General features: G+C 40.8%; 1 pseudogene; it reads right to left on the bottom strand.

Moving 5' to 3' along the window:
• Positions 1-4,395: 4,395 nt before the first annotated feature.
• LOC114197866 (large ribosomal subunit protein uL1m pseudogene) lies at positions 4,396-5,421 on the bottom strand (annotated as a pseudogene).
• Positions 5,422-17,269: the final 11,848 nt, after the last annotated feature.

Here is a 17,269-nt window from a genome sequence, read left to right as displayed (position 1 = left end):
TTTTGGGTGCAATTGTAAATGGGATCGACTCCTTAATTTCTCTCTCTTCTGTCTTGTTGTTGGTATAGGAATGCCACTGATTTCTGTGCATTGATTTTATATCCTGCCACTCTACTGAATTCCTGTATGAGTTCTAGCAGTTTTGCAGTGGAGTCTTTTCAGTTTCCCACATAGAGAATCCTATCATCTGCAGTGAGAGTTTGACTTCCTCTTTGCTGAATTGGATGCCTTTGATTTCTTTTTGTTGTCTGATTGCTGTGGCTAGGACTTCTAATACTATGTTGAATAGTGGTGGTGATAGTGGACATCCCTGCCGCGTTCCTGACCTTAGGGGGAAAGCTCTCAGTTTTTCCCCATTGAGAATGATATTCGCTGTAGGTTTTTCATAGATGGCTTTTATGATATTGAGGTATGTACCCTCTATCCCTATACTCTGAAGTGAATGCCAGTTTTTAATCCAACTACCTGCATTTTGTTATTAATTGACCTCATGTTTCAAGTATTCAGTTTTGTTAATTTTACAGTAGTAGTAATATAAGTTTTTATTTCAATTCCAGTTGTAAAGGGGAACCTCGTTCACTGTTGGTGGGAATGCAGACAGGTGCAGCCACTGTGGAAAACAGAAGGGAGGTTCCTCAAAAAGTTAAAAATAGAACTACCCTACTATCCAGCAATCAAACTACTAGCTATTTACCCAAAGAATACAAAAATACTAATTCAAAGGGATATGTGTTTATAGCAGTATTATCTACAGTAGCCAAATTATGGAAACAGCCCATGTGTCCATCAACTGATGAATGGATAAACAAGATGTGTATATATATAGATAGGTAGATAGATAGATACACACACACACACACACACACACACACATACATATATCTACACACACATACGCACACACATATACACCCACATATATACACACACATATATATACACAATAGAAGCTGTTTTAAAAAAATTGAAAGTAATTTGAAATCATACATAGGATTACAGAGTTAACCTTTCTCCAAATTTAACCACTCTAAACTGTTTATTTTTTCTTTTTTGCATTCTTTCTGAAGACTTATTTATGCCCAGGGTCATGGGTGTGCGTGTGTGTGTGTGTGTGTGTGTGTGTGTGTGATTCTAATTTTTCACAAATTGATTCATCTGGGGCGCCTGGGTGGCTCAGGTTAAGCATCTGCCTTTGGCTCAGGTCATGATCCCAGGGTCCTGGGATCGAGCCTGTGCTCCCTGCTCAGCAGGGAGTATGTTTCTCCCTCTCCCTCTGCTCCTCTACCCGTTTGTGCACTCACACTCTCTTTCTCTCAAATAAATAAATACAATCTTTAAAAAAAATTGATTCATCTATCTGTACAATGCTTTGTACCTTGCTCATTTCATTCACTAACATACATATTAATATACATTCCACACTCTTTCTAAACCAGCATATTTATATCAATATCGTTTTTTAGGATTTAAGAGAGAGAGCACAAGCAGGGAGAATGGCAGGCAGAGGGAGAAGCGTCCCTATCAATATCTTTCTTTTGAAAACTATGTAGTATTATAATTTATATAACTTTCCCTTGCTGATAAACATATAGCCTTTTAAAAAATATTTGATAGTTTGGTTGATTTTCTCATATCAAATATTGTTATACTCAACATGTGTTTGCCAATATAAGCAAAGAGCAAATTCTTACAAAATAATTCCATTCACAATTGGTGCATTTTTACTTGTGGTAGATAATTGTCCTCCAAATAATATTTTATCAGTAGATTCCTTCCAACAGTGCATGAGAAAATGTTTTATCCCAGACCCTGGTCAACCCTATATATCAAAATTTTAAACTTTTACCAGATTAATAAGAAACTATGATATTTTAGTTGCTCTTTAATTTGTATCTCTCTAACTATAAGGGAAGATAAGCTTGTTTTCACTAGGTATTTTTTGTTCAGTTATTTGAGAATGGCCTGTTTACTTTCTTCTGACAATCTTTCTTAGAAATATTGCCAATATAATTTCTAAGGCTTTTGTAAAAAGAATGAGCCCGCAGTCTATCACATACATTGCAAATCTTTTTGTCTTATCTTTTGTATATGGCTTCGTTTACAATATTTTTTAACAGCTTTAATTGACATATAATAAAGAGCACATATCTGAAGTATACAGTTTGATAGCTTTTGACATCTCTGCAAACCATCAGCCATCACCACGGTCAGGATCATGAGCATGTCTCTCCCATCTCTTTGTGGCCCTTGGTAAGCCTCCCTCCCACCTTTCAGCCCCCCATCTAATATCTTGCTTCCTATCACTACCTGTTAGTAGGCATTGTCTAGAATTTTATAAATATGGAAACATGCCGAATGTTCTGTTATTGTCTAGCTCCCTTATTCAGGCTACTTATTCAATATTTGTTTACCAATTCATCCATTGATGAACATTTTAGTTGTTCCCATTTTTATGAACATTTGCCATAAGTTGTGTGACCACATGCTTCCTTTTTGTCTGTGATAAATGCCTGAGAGCAGAATGGCCGAATGACATGGTAGGAGCATGCTTAACTTTCTAAGAAATTTCCAAATGATTTCCAAGGCAGTTATGCCACTGGCCTGACCAAAAGCAGTGTATGTGAGCTCCAGCCCGTGCACATTCTTATTAGCACTTAGTGTGGTCAGTCTTTTTTATTTGAGCCATTCTCGTTGGTGTTTGTCTCATTGTGGGTTTGGGTTGCATTGCACAAATGACTAATCATCTTGGGTACGTTTTCATGTGTTTCTTTGTTATCCATACATCTTTATCTGTAGGGTCCATTCAGATCTTTTGTTCACTTTCTCATGGAGTTGTTTGTTTTCTTATTATTGAGTTTTGAGAACCATTGATATATTCTGAATACAAGACTGTATTAGATGTATGCTAACACATTCTTTATATTTAAATGCCTTAGACGTATTCCTTGTAAATATTTCCCCCAAGTCTGTGGCTGGTCTTTTTCTTCTTTTAACAATGCCTTTCAAAGAGAAGAAGTTTTTGATTTTGATAATGTTTAATTTATCTTGAGCTAATCTTTATTTATTTTAAACAGGACATTTTCTTTCATCTTAATTTCTATTACCATTGGTTACCATTTGTATCATGGAACTCATAATCCACATGATTTTATTTTTTCTTTGACTCCAGAGTTTTTAAAAGAAAAAGTAGTAATGAATTTATAGGTAGTAGGATGTGTGCTTGATGATTGAGGTTTTGTGTTTTGTTTTATATTTTATTTTAGGTATTAACTTTCAGTTTTATTGGGCAATGATTAGGGAATGTCTGTGTAATATATCAGCTTTTAAAAATTTATTAACTTTTTTTTGGTAGTCTGAGGGTACTTGTGTTCTTTTAGAAATGGCAGGCACCAGAGTTTTGCATTAGAGGTTGAAAGACAGATCATTACGTTTAGATCTTTTTCTGTAAAGGAAAAGATAGGAAATATCTTAGGCTTGTGGGCTTTATAGTCTGTGTTACAACTATTAAGCTCTGCCATTTAGCCTGAAAGCAGCCATATTTAATAAGAAACAAATGGGTGTGACTGTGTTCCAATAAAACTTTATTTACAACAAACACAAAAACAAACAACAAAAACAGGTTGCTGATGCCAGGTTTAAAAGACAACTGTTCAAGCGTCCTCTTTCTTTTTTACATAAGGTTTATGTTCCAGATAAGTCTTCTGTCTCTGTTGAAGGAACCAAGAATCTGCTGGGGGCAGATAGAGAAGAAGCAAATGGCATAGCCCTGAGTAGCCAGGACTTATCTCCTGAAAATAGAAGCCCAGAGGCAGGTTCCATTCTTACCCCCCGATGCTTCCCTCACTGGAGTGACTCTCAAGTGCCACTTGATGGACTGAATTATAAGGCCTTTGGACAATACCTTTTGATGTCCAGTTGGTAGAGTGACAAGAGCACAATCCTAACTTTGAGTCCTGGTTCTTAAACACATGAGCTGTGTAACCTTGGGTAGGTTACCTAACCTCTCTGAGCCTGTTTTCTTTTTTTTTCTCTTTTTCTTTTTTTAAGTAGGCTCCACACCCAGCGTGGAGCCCAACGCAGGGCTTGAACTCACAACCCTGAGATCAAGACCTGAGCTGAGACCAAGAATTGGAGGCTTAACCGACTGAGCCACCCAGGTACCCCCAAGCCTGTTTTCAGTGTGTAAACTGAATATAATAACTGCCAATTTTGCATGGTTATTCTAAGGGTAAGGTAAGTGAATGAAGTAAAGTCTTCCACGTATAATAGAAACTTTAACAAATATTGCTTCATTTACCCTTTAAACACACATGCACGTGCATAAGCACGCACACACACAGCTGTTTTTTCCCTTCTTTTTTTTAATGTACAGTTTTATAATTTTCTTTGTTGCTTCTTAATCCACTGAAAATAATTTCAAAATATAACATTGTTAGGCATCTTCTTTGTTACCCTCTTCGGTTTCTACTTCTTTAGGCAACAATGGCTTGATCTTTAGTAACAAACCTTCACTTGTTGAAGTTCAAAGGAAAGCTCGTACCACAAAAGGTCCCAAACTTAGTGGTCTGTGCTTACAAACTTCACTGATGACTGCTTGCAGATTCGCAGCTATCTGGTTACTTAGCATATCCAGTGTTGCTATTTTGGTCTGGAGAAAGTTCTCACTTTCTTCATCTACCTTAATTTCATGTCCAGTTTTAAATAATTCAAGCAATTTGGGGATGTCACGGCCAATGGAATTTCGAGTTAGTTTTGGAAATCTTTTTTTCAGCTTTTTCTTTAATTGATTAAGCTCGGGCATTATTTCTGGAACAGCTACATAAAAGTCTGATTGAATTTCATCATCCAAAATCTTCTGAATTAGATTAATTCCTCCTGCAAATGCAGCTCCATTTTCTCCTGCTATTTTAATCTCTGATGCATTCCCTGTAAATACAGCAATTTTATTGGTTTCTGAAACGAATGGGTATGGAAAACGAAGAACACTGGAAAATGGCCCCACTTTTTTCTTTTTCCCCAGTGCCATATCCAGTGTCAAATCAAGATAAACACCTTACTTTGGATTAGTAAAGTCTAGAGTTTGAAATTTCTTAAGTAACTGAATAGCTTTCTCCACCTCATATATCTGTCTTGGGTATAAATGCTTTAAGTAGACATCATCCTCAGGTTTGCCTTCCATAAAGGAGTATGACTTTATTTTTTCTATCTTATCTTTTTTCTCATCTGATGCTTTGTCTTTCACACCTTTTTTTTTGTTTTCTTTGCAGGCTTTGTAGCAGCAGCAAAATGTCTGCTGGGCACCTGAACATATACAGAACAAGGATAAAGAGGTGTCTGATAAGCCATCTTGGAAAGACTATGCTTTTGATGGTGTATCGAGACTCTACCAAGGCACCTTACGGCAGCCGCCATGTTGACCATTCCGGATTGTGTTGACGAAATTGGTCCTACGCTTCAACTTAGAAGAAATTTCAAAAGGGTTCCTGGCCGTAATTGCAGAGGGGGAAGGATTTTTCCCTTCATTTTTGTGGGGAGTGGATGAGGAAATGATTTCACTGCTCCTGTACCAGTTCGTTTTGACTAGTTGTTCACTCTCTTACCTCACAGCAGATCAGAACGGGTCCTAAGACTGCTTCCCAAGTTCCTTTGCCTGAAGCAAGTATCTAACAGCGCCATTACAATTTTATTATTAAGATGTTTACTACGGGCCCAAGAGTAGCATACAGATGGTCCCTGACTTAGGATGGTTCTAGTCATGATGTTTCCACTTAGGATGGTGCAAAAGGCGAAACACATTCAGTAGAAATTGTACTTTGAATTTGATTTGGGGTCTTTCCCTGGGCTGACATATAGTGCAATCCTCTCTCACAGTGCCGGGTGGGGCATCAAGTCACAGTTCCCAGTCTCCCCCGTGACCACGGGGATGAACAACCGTGACACTTACAACCATTCTGCCCCATATAACCATTCCGTGTTTTACTTTGAGCCCAGTATTCAATCAACTACATGAGGTAGTCAACACCCTATTGAAAATAGGCTTTATTTACAAATAGGCTTATAAGTAGGCTTTCTTAGATGATTTTGCTTAACTGGAGGCTCGTGTAAGTGTGCTGAGCACAGTGAAGGTAAGCTAGGCTGAGCGCTGGTGTTCAGTAGATTTGGTGTATTAAATGAATTTTTGACTTGGGATATTTTCAACTCACAATGGGCTTATCAGGACATAACCCCATTGGAAATCAAGGAAGATCTGTAATATGATTACAAACAACATGGAGAAAAATTTAAATCTCTATAAGTCTCAAAGTTATCAGAACTGTCTTTTCTGTAGATTTGAACATAAGCATAGTAGAACTTTTTTTTTCACTTTCATTTTGACAATATTAATTTTATTCATATGAGCCTTCCCTCAACATTTTAGATATATTTTAACTCTGGATAGGAATCTCTTGGGTTCTGCTAGGTTAATTCTCTCTGTAAATATGTATGGGCACGTGTATGTGTGTATGTTATGTTATATTATATATTATACTTATATATGTAATAATTTTTCTTAATTTATTTGAAAGTAAGTTATAAACAACTTAAAACTTTATTACTAAATACTTCAGTATGTATCTATTAAAAATGCCTATATATATAGTCTCCTGTATAATCATAATAGAAACCATTCTTAAGAAATTTAGCACCAAGGGGTGCGTGGGTACCTCAGTCGGTTAAGCATCTGCCTTTGGATGAGGTCATGATCTCAGGGTCTTAGGATTGAGTCCCACATTGGGCTCCCTGCTCAGCAGAGAGTCTGCTTCCCCCTCTCCCTCTGTCTTTACCCCGTGTTTGTTCTCTCTCTCTCTCCCTCTCAAATGAATGAATAAAATCTTAAAAAAAAAGAAATTTAACTTTGGGGCACCTGGGTGGCTCAGTCGGTTGAGCAACCAACTCTTGATATTGGCTCAGGTTGTGATCTTGGGGTCCTGGGATTGAGCCCTGCATCAGGCCCCACATTCAGTGGGGAGTCTGCTTGTCCCTCTCCCCTGCCCCTCCCCCTGCTCATGCTTTCTCTCTCTCCCTCAAATAAATAAATAAAATCTTCAAAAGAAAGAAATTTAACAGTGTTTCAATTCATGCAGTTTTAGTCACATTTCCCCAGTTGTCCCCAAAATGTCCTCTGTTTTTTCTTCTTCAGTTTGTGAAGGGATGATTTCTAATATATAGTTCTCATTCTTCTCTGAGGTGTCTGGCCCCAGTGGTATGCATGAATTTGGCCCACAGTAAGAACAGCTTTGCTTCTTTCTTGAACTAGTTGGCTGTTAAGATGCAACCTTAGTTCTTTGTAGAGAAGCTAACTTTATTCGATAGAATGTAGGTCTGCCCCAGGCTCCCACTCATTTCCCTTTGTAGGTATCAGTGAGACTTTGTATTTTTTTTTTAACTTATACATTACATTTTTCCAAGAAATCAGCACTGCTCTGGGCTTGTCTTTTATCAACAAGTCATCAGATTGCTTTGATTAAAAAAAATAATCATCATCAGGGTTTGCTTTTTAAAGGGTAACAGACACAAAAGGACATCACTAGGAGCAGGGGATTAGCCCCCTAGCTGAGGGGGCTGCTTTGTTCCTTTTTTTTTCAAACTATGAGAACACACTCTTCTGAAAGATGTTGACCAACATTTCTTTTCATTTCTGTTTCATGATTTCTGTGATTTGTGGCATGCAAACAAGAGTAATCACCGAAACAGGTGAGGCTCAAAAAAGGCAATAGAGTTGACCTGGAAGCTGATTTCCTCAGGGATGCCTCGTGGAGCATGGAGGTCACTGGCAGCTAACCAATGACTAAAGGCTCTTGGCCATTCAGCCCATGGCAATTTTCTTTCCTATCTAGGTCATTTGCCAAAGTAAACTCTTCCAGATGAAGGGGGCTCTCCCCACCCACTTTCCCTCCAGCTTTCATGTGATATAACCACAGTACAGATAATGAAGGTCTGGGCCCCCCAAAGTAAGAAATATAAGTGACCCTTGGACAACATGGGTTTGAACTGCATGGGTCCTTATCAGTGGGTTTTTTACAGTCTGGTCCTGTAAATATATTTTTCTCTTCTTTATGATTTTCATAGTAACCCTTTCTTTTCTCTAGCTTAGTGTGAAAATACGTATATAATACATGTACAAAATACATGCTAATCAACTGATAGACTCTTGACGTGATCAGTATGGCTCCTGGTCAACAGTTGGCTCTTAGTCATTAAGTTTTGGGGGAGTCAAAGTTATATGCGGATTTTTGACTGTGTGGGAGGGTCGGTGCCCCTAATCCTTTGTTATTCACAAGTCAATTGTATTTACAAATCTAAGTTCAGAAATTACCCTATTTTGTCAAATCTCCCAGGTATAACCCCAACATAGAGGGATTATGTTCTCACTCCCAATACAAATTTGACCTTGTACTTCACACCACCAACACAGTTCCAATGAAGTATATATATATATACACACACACACACACACACACACACACACACACACACACACATATATATATATTTATTTTACTAAGGTTTGGAGATTTGCAGAGATATTACAGAAAGGGGTCTCCAGTTTTGCTAGCTTCTGTCTTTTTTCCCCCATCTCTGAATTTCTCACCGTCTCCCCCCAAAAGAGAAAACTGTACAGCATTAATATCCAGAACAACTCAGCTTACCCTGTCTTCTCCATTTAAATTTGTATAGGGTTCTCCCATCATAGTGCTTTGCAAAAAAAATCCTTTAACTTCTAGAGAGAGTGTACTATATGAGGGAAACAAAGACAGTTTGGCTTCTGCCCTCCATCACTCTCTAGAAAGGGAGAGTGATTTCCATTGATGAAGGACAATATGAAGCAGAAAGAAACACATACTATATGCATTTGTGTTTTATATTAACATTTCTTCTAGTGACAAACCAAGGAAACAGACAACGCAACCTTTTTCCTGATAGAGTTAGGGCCTATAGATTACAGTGGATGGAAACCCCAACCCCAACCCAAAGGTGGAAGTCGAGCTAGCTTTAGGCATGGCTTCTTTCAGGGTTGTGGGCATAAGGCCAGAAGTACATTACCTTTGGGGTCACGTCCAGAGTTAAGCTATAGGTGGCATTCCCCATAGTTTTGGGCTCAGATGAAACAGAGAAGAGTTGACTCCCCCATAGATCAAATGAAAGCCTCAGAACAGACCTGTGGGCTCTGTGTAACCTGACTTGTGTGATGTTCATCCTAGAACCACTCGATTGTGGGAGAGAGGGATGTGGATATGGGGGTAACGATGTACCGACTGCTCTAGCCTGGGTCGTGCTCTACTCTTGCAGGTTGAGAGGAGGATAAAGTGGTTCTTCTAGAAGGCGATGGAAGTCAAGTGGTGACTAGATGCTAGGCGGTAAAGCAGCAGGTATCTACAACAGAAAGTGATATAAAATAAATTATGGGCAAAAGAATATATCCCAGCTATGAAAAATTGAGCTACCCCTGGGCGCCTGGGTGGCCCAGTTGGTTAAGCACCTGCCTTCGGCTCAGGTCATGCATGATCCCAGGGTCCTAGGATCGAGTCCCACATCGGGCTCCCTGCTCAGAGGGGAGCCTGCTTCTCCCTCTCCCACTGCCCCTCCTCCCTGCTCATGCTCTCTCTCTCTCTCAAATAAATAAATAAAAATCTTTAAAAAAAAAGAAAGAAAAATTGAGCTACCCCAAGTCCCTCAAGGCGATGTAAATCCTGACCTATCTTCCTAGGCTGCTGGTCCATCCTCCTGACTCTCATGTCATCAACACAGCTTGGGCAACTGGTCATCGTGATCCCAAGGTGTGTGTCCGTGTTCATGACAGGTCACCTCCAGCTGGCCTAGTTTTCACCTCCCCCTACAGCCCACAGTACCGCAGCCAAGCAGCAGCACTCCAAGACTTTACCCTCTTGACATGGGATAGAGACCATTCTTATCCTTTGGGGTTTAAAAGACTTGCCCCCTTTCTCTACCCCAGAACCGCATGTCCCTGAGCCAACATGTGGGGTCAGGTTCATTGATGGACAATACAACTTTTCCATCTCACCATCTTTGGTTCCTTGGTTTTTATTTATTCTAATTTTTTTTTTATTTTTAAAGATTTTATTTATTTATTTGAGAAAGAGAGACTGTGAGTAGGGAAAGGAGCAGAGGGAGAAGGGGAGATAGAATCCCAAGCAGACTCCATGCCAAGCACGGAGCCCAATGCAGGGCTTCACCCCATGAGCCCAAGATCACAACCTGAGCTGAAATCAAGAACCAGATGCTCAACCAACTGAGCCATCCAGGCATCCCCCTCTGGGTTTTATTTTTAATTTAATAATAGGAACCATATCTTGCATTGTTCAAAAGCCATTATTGTTGCTGCCATCTTCTACAACTAGTACCATTATATTATTATAATTGTGGCTGCTGCTGTGGTTGTTCAAAGGGGCAGTGAAGACGGAGAATACATACTGGGCCACGATCTCCAGTGCTAACTAAGGCAGAGGAACCGTACTTCTAGCAAACCAAGTCAGGAAACAGTTACACATCTGTGATGGATCTCTGAAAGTGAGGGGCTTGGTGCATGAACATTCGGCTCAACTCAAGGCTTTTGCCCAATAAATTGGTAGAAGAGCTGACTCTTCCAGATCCATCTGGAGTAAATCGTTCCCCCCCCATGTTCTGATGATACTTGGAAAATTGACTAATTAGACTCAAACAGAAATAACCCCCTGAATGGTTGCGATTTGATTTTGCTTCTGGAAACTGATTATTTTAGACATTGTGGCTCCTGCCCACATTGGTGTTATGGCTTCCAAGAAGTTCTTTAGTGTTTGATTATGAGTTCCTTGATGTTGTTTATAAAAACCTGCCGCTTGAATGTTTTGTTAACAAAACACTGTCTGGGTTTTGAATCCAGAGAGTGGGGGCTGTAACAGACTGGTATCTCCCAAAACAATCTAATGAAAAAGCATTTCCTCCAAATCAAATTTGCCAGATGATTGACTCTATTATTTAAATTTTGTGTGGTTTTTGATACATTAGGAAGGGCGCCCTGAGAAACGTAAAGTTATGATTATTGTATCAAATTTGAAAATCCCTGTGCTGAGCAGATGCTAGCTGTTTTCTTCTATTTCCATAACTGCATTTAAAAGGCATTAAGTGTTGTGATTGTGGGGTTATTTTTGTTTGGTTCTTGTCATCAATTCGATATATAATATGATAAATTTCAAAGATATATTTTTATGGTATTGCACTGGGGAATGAGAAAGTTATTGTTTTCCATGGGACTCATTGAAAGGATGATGCCGTGTTAATGATAATAGCCTTTAGAAATGATCCACATTCAAGAACATTCCCATCCGAAGCTATGCCCCTTAAATCACTCTCTCAGCTTGTGCCATCATTTTAGGAAAACAGCACATTAACCTCCGTGACTACTATCATCACTAGCCTCATTTTTATCTGAACACTTATTCAGAGCCAACACAGCCCAGAATGTGGAATGACGTGGAACGTTTGGCCTCATTTTCTTAGCTAGCTTTACGAGGCTTCCATTACCTGCTAGGTTAAGACTCCTGTTAGCCACCAAGCCCTCAGTGGAAATTCCTAGGTCAGGCCATAAGACCTGGCGTCGTTATATTGAAACCCCAAAGCTTGAAGACTTCAAGCCTTGCCATTGTGGCACACACCAATTTTGTGGAAATGAGAAGGGACCAGAACAGTTGTTTTCATTAAGAAAATACACACACAGGGGTTTCTGGGTGAGTCAGTGGGTTGAGCGTCCAATTCTTGGTTTTGGCTCAGGTCGTGATCTCATGGGTCATAGGATCGAGCCCCACGTTGGGCCCTGCACTCAATGCAGAATCTGCTTGGGTTTCTCTGTCTCTACCTCTTTCCCCACTCATATTTTCTCTCTCTTTCTCTCAAATAAATAAATAAAAACTTAAACACACACACACACACACACACACACACAAGTGCAAATCTCCCCACCCCAAATCCCAAAAGGTCCATGAAAATAGGAAGGTGAGAACAGAATCCAAGAGATGTATAGGTTAAGGCAGCTGGTATGTCACTTATATTGGAAAGAAAGGAAGAAAAAGAAAACTTCCAATTAGGCACCCCAAATTCAATAAACAGGGACATGATAGGTGATGTCAATGACACAGGTAAGCCCCGTGCAAGAGGTGGATGTGATTAGGGACTGGAGAGGGCATTCCCAGTAAAAGGTCGTTTCTGTCTGCAGCAACAATTGTGGCCAGTAGCAACCCATCATGGGCAGATATTTGGAGTTTTAAAGAGAATCTCAAATTTCAATTTTCATAGGAAATCTAACTTTTTAAAAAAAATTATTTGACAGAGTGAGCAGGGGGAGGGGCTGAAGGAGAGGGAGAGAGAATCTCAAGCAGACTCCCCACTGAGTGCAGAGCTCAACGCAGAGCTCCACCCCAGGGCCCTGAGATCATGACCTGAGCCGAAATCAAGGGTCAGACGCTCAACTGAGCCACCCAGGTACCCCAGAAATCTAACTTTAAAATGTCTTAAAGATTGTGTGTGTGTGTGTGTGTGTGTGTGTGTGTGTGTGTGTGCATGTGTGCGCTGTGTGCATTCGTGTATAAATTTCATAAATGCAACGGGGGGGCATCATTATGTGATCTCCACTTTAAAGCAGACTTGGGCACAAGGTTTAAGAAAGTAGCTTTTCAACACAAGTATTATGAAAAATAAAGGTAAGACACTAGTGGCAAATAAAAGAAAATTAAGGGGGAGGGGGAGAAGTGCAATCAACATTGTCTTTGTAACCCCAGAGTCTCCTGAGACCACTAGGCTTTAGGGACCAATAACGTGGCAGGTGGCAGCCCCCACCACCATAATGGTAGGACTCCAGCCAGGCCTCCCCTCTTCCAGTTCTTTCTGGGAGCTGCTAGAGATAGTTCCCAGGTACGGGACCACATCAATTCCTGTTTCCCTCACTCCAGCCTGACTCACATCTGTGCAGAAAAGCCATCTCAGGGAGATGCATGGCCACTTCCCCTGCTTTGGAAGCTTTACCACAGATACCTCACCACCTCCACCAGTTAGTGCTCTGGAAATAGCAGAAAAGTGGAAAATATCCTCTTCCCAACCCTGGATCTTACATTATCATGGGCCTTCCCTGTCATGGATTCTGCCATCACCTTGCTCTCCCCCAAGGATCAGGTTGAGCTACACTATTACGCCGATGTTGCAGAGAGTCCCAGCTGAGCCCAACCAGAGTTGCCTCTGTTGGCACATGAAATGCAAGGGGGTGTTTGTTTTGGACAAAAGGGGGAAGGAAGGTGATCCTTGAGCACGTGGGAGGGACAGAGAGAGGAGGAGTCTCCATGTGACCCTCACAGGGTAGGGGGTGCTGGCAATGACATCTGTTAGCACATACTAAGCGTAAAACACACTTGGCACTTTGCATCTATTTTCTTGCTCAATCTTCATATCAACCCAACTGATACTGTAATCTTTATTACTTGGATGAGACTCAGAGAGCTTGATAAACTCAGATAATTTATGTGCTGGAGGTGGAGCTGGGATCCTGGCCAGACAGCTCTTTCCACCCCCACACACTATGCCTCCAGAAGAAAGAGGTCAAGGATTGCTTTACCTTGAGCAAGTGAGACCTCAAACTCAAGCCTCCTGAATTTTGGGTAGCGTATTGCAAAAGGAATACTAACACGTCATAGGGTCTACAGAGAAGAGAAATCAAGAGACTCAAAATTAAGCCTTCTGAGGACTGGCTGGGGTAAATGACAACTTTAAACCTGAGAGTCAGAAGATTTAACGGAAAAGAAAAGAATGAGATCGTTTTCTCCAATTACTTGCAGGGGGGATGCGTTGCCAATGTGGTTATAGAGTATGCATGAATGGTAGTTAGAGGGAAACCTTGTAGTTTTGTTTTTTCTTTTATGAAGGGAGTTACTTGCACGAGCAGTGGGTTTCACACCCAGAAGGCATTCGAGAGAGTCCAGTGTACTACTTTTCAGGAGTGTTTTTGGAACAATTTCTCAAAACGTGGTCCCTGGGCCAGCATTATCACCATCATCACCTGAGGCCCTGTTAGAGATGCTGGCCCCTCCCCAGACCTGCTGAATCAGAAACCCTGGGGTTGGGGTCCAGCTGTCTTCATTTTAACAAAAGCAGACATTGCATTTTGTTGACAGTGATTCATGCTGAGTTTTGAGAACCACCACTGTACTATGTCTATCCTGCCCTCCAGATGCTACACTTCTCACCTCATCCTTATGTCATCAATGTTTATCACAGGCTTAGAACATGATAGGTACACCCTCCTTCATTGTTTGATGAACATATGACCTACCCCTGAAGGAGAACCCTTCCAGAGATATGATTCTCAAGTATGGTCTCTCAAGCACAACCCTCAAGATGGAATGCTTGTTAAAAATGCAAATTTTTAGGTCCCCACCCTACCCTACTACCACACATACATGTAAGGCATTCAAATTTCTAGAATAGAACCCAAGAACCTGTATTTTAATTACCTAAATAATTATACGTATGCCACTCTTTTTTTAAAAACATGTACATACTTCTGGAGTAGGTAATAAATACACCAACATGCCACAACAGTCAAAACATAGAAACGGGAATTCAAAGAAGAGTAAATCCTTCTAGCACCCTCTACCCACCCACCAGGTCTCCTTCTGCAACACAATGACAGGAAGTGGGGTTTGTTTTGTTTGTTTGTTTGTTTTTCATGGATCCTTTCAGAGGTTTTATACTTAAACAAGCATTTACATACACACAAACCCACGCACGCACACACGCACTCACTAAAAGGAATCATATTGTCTCTCTGTCCCTTGCTTTTTTTCTCTCAACCATATATCTAGAATCTACATTTACACAAATTCACCAAGTGATGCTGTTTAGTCCTGGTGGGAATGTAAGTTCGTGCAGCCACTATGGAAAACAGTATGGTGGATCATCTAAACATTAAATACAGAACCACTGTATGATCCAGTAATTCCACTTCCAGGTATATATTTAAGGGAAACAAGAACACTAATTCAAAAAGACATCAGCGGCCCCATGTTCCGCCTTGGTTATAACAGCTAAGACTTGGAAGCAGCCCAAGCGCAAACACATTTTTTGAAATTACTTTTGTGGAGTTTTGGACAGAAATTGAAAACTGTGTTTCTGTAAATAAGTTGTATATTCTTGAGACCCTTCTAAGTTAAATACAAGTTCATCCCATATCCAGGACCTCACAAGTTGTGAAGCAATAGGAACTGAATGAATGAGGTAATATTTACTTATTCATATATTAATTAATTAATATTAATTTATGCTTATTCTGAGATTCTTATTCCACATCTCTGTCATGTGTCTCCCTTGAGTAAAGTAAAAAGCCACTTCTGGGAAGAGAATGGGTCTTTTCTTTCTGTTCCTACATACCCAACACTTAGGGTAATAGCGCCTAGCACATGGTTAACACTCAGTAGGGCGCCTGGGTGGCTCAGATGGTTAAGCGTCTGCCTTCGGCTCGGGTCATGATCCCAGGGTCCTGGGATCGAGTCCCGCATCGGGCTACCTGCTCCTTGGGAGCCTGCTTCTCTCTCTCCCTCTCTCTCTCTCTCTCTCCCCCGCTCTGTCTCTCATGAATAAATAAATAAAATCTTTAAAAAAAAAAACAACACTCAGTAAATAACCATTGAGGGAATGAGTATAGTTTATGTGGCTGGGTATAAGCAAGATTGCCTGAGTTGTATGGACCTTTTGGCCCAGCATAGTCCCAAGTACTGAAGTTCAGGGGGCTTGTGCGGGAAACAGAAGATTTAAGCTTCTGTGCCTAGCTTCACACCTGATGCTTTGCAGGGTAGTTGATAGCAGTTGAGGCCAGTGAGTCAGCAGATGCATGCTGAAGGACTTCTTTAGTTCAAAGGTAGGCTGCTTGCAATCAAAGGCTGTAGCAACCTAACAGAGCAAACAAGCAAACAAAATCCATAAAACCAGCAAATAAAACCATCCTCCAGCCAGCCAGTCCCTCAGGGCAAACATCAGCTCCAACTCCTACAGGACTTCCTGCCTTCCCAGCATGGATTCATAACTCCCTGATCTCCCAACTGATATAAGACAAACATCTAATTTTCTAAATGTAGGCAGGTTATCTTCACTATTAATTTAAAAAAAAAAAAGGAAGGCAAACAGAACTTATGAAAAATATGTTTTTCCTGTAATTTATCCTCCCTAAAAGGCAGATATTGAACTTAAAAGACCCTCTGTGAAGCTTGAGAGTACCAGCTAGGTCCTCCCAGGGCTTTTTAAAGACAAAAAAACAAGTCGGGGTTATTAAGGGGTAGAGCCTCGAGCTGTCGTGTAAGACAAGGGTGTGTTAGGAATAGGAGTAAATGACCGTGGAACTGTTGGAGTCTAGAAGACAAGGAGGTATAAATAGCTGAATCAAAGGATGCCTATTCTAAGCTGTACTTTTGCTGGGCATTCCATGGGAGAACAGTGCCTGGGGCAGCCCCGCTGGATCGGGGCGGGGGGGAGGGAACCGAGAGTGGACCAAGCCAGCAAGTGGACCACACTCTCTGCTGTCTGATTTTTTTGCTTTGCAGGCATGCCACATCCATCCCAGTGCCTCCGCCTGCAAGAATGGACTAGAGATAAAATGCAGATAGGGTATCCCTCAGGGGTAGTAGGACCCAGAGGCTTAATGACAGTGTGGACACAAAAGGACTGCAGTGGATAAAACCAACTAAACCTTGGTGAAAATCAAATTTCCAATAGTAAGAGTCAAAATGATATTGTACTAAGATGCTTTTTAAAAAAAAAAAAAATCCCTAGGGCGCCTGGGTGGCTGAGTTGGTTGAACTTCCCACTCTTGATTTCGGCTCTGGTCATGATCTCAGGGTCCTGGGATCGAGCCCCGCATCGGGCTCTGTGCTCAGCACGGAGTCTGCTTGAGATTCTCTCTCTCCCTCTGCCCCTCCCCCCTCTCACTTGTGCTCTCTCTCTCTCAAATAAATAAAGAAATCTTTTTTAAAAAGTCTCCAAAAATATTCCATGGATGACTTTTACGCCTCCACAATGTCTCTGTTATGGAGTGGAAAAGTATTTGCTTTCCTTTGATGGATTCCCAGAGTTCTGCCTCTGTGCCTCAAATTAACTTTCTGACTTGCAATTCAATTCAACTCAATTCAACTTAACTCCATTCAACAGATATTCGGTCATCACCTGGTACAGCCAAGACACTATGTTAAGCACTTTG

The sequence above is a fragment of the Eumetopias jubatus genome, unplaced genomic scaffold (genome assembly GCF_037043125.1).
Source record: "Eumetopias jubatus isolate StellerSeaLion01/CBP00866 unplaced genomic scaffold, mEumJub1_p1.0 scaffold_10, whole genome shotgun sequence".
In the NCBI taxonomy this organism is placed as follows: domain Eukaryota; kingdom Metazoa; phylum Chordata; class Mammalia; order Carnivora; family Otariidae; genus Eumetopias; species Eumetopias jubatus.
This window is presented reverse-complemented; position numbering and strand designations above follow the sequence as displayed.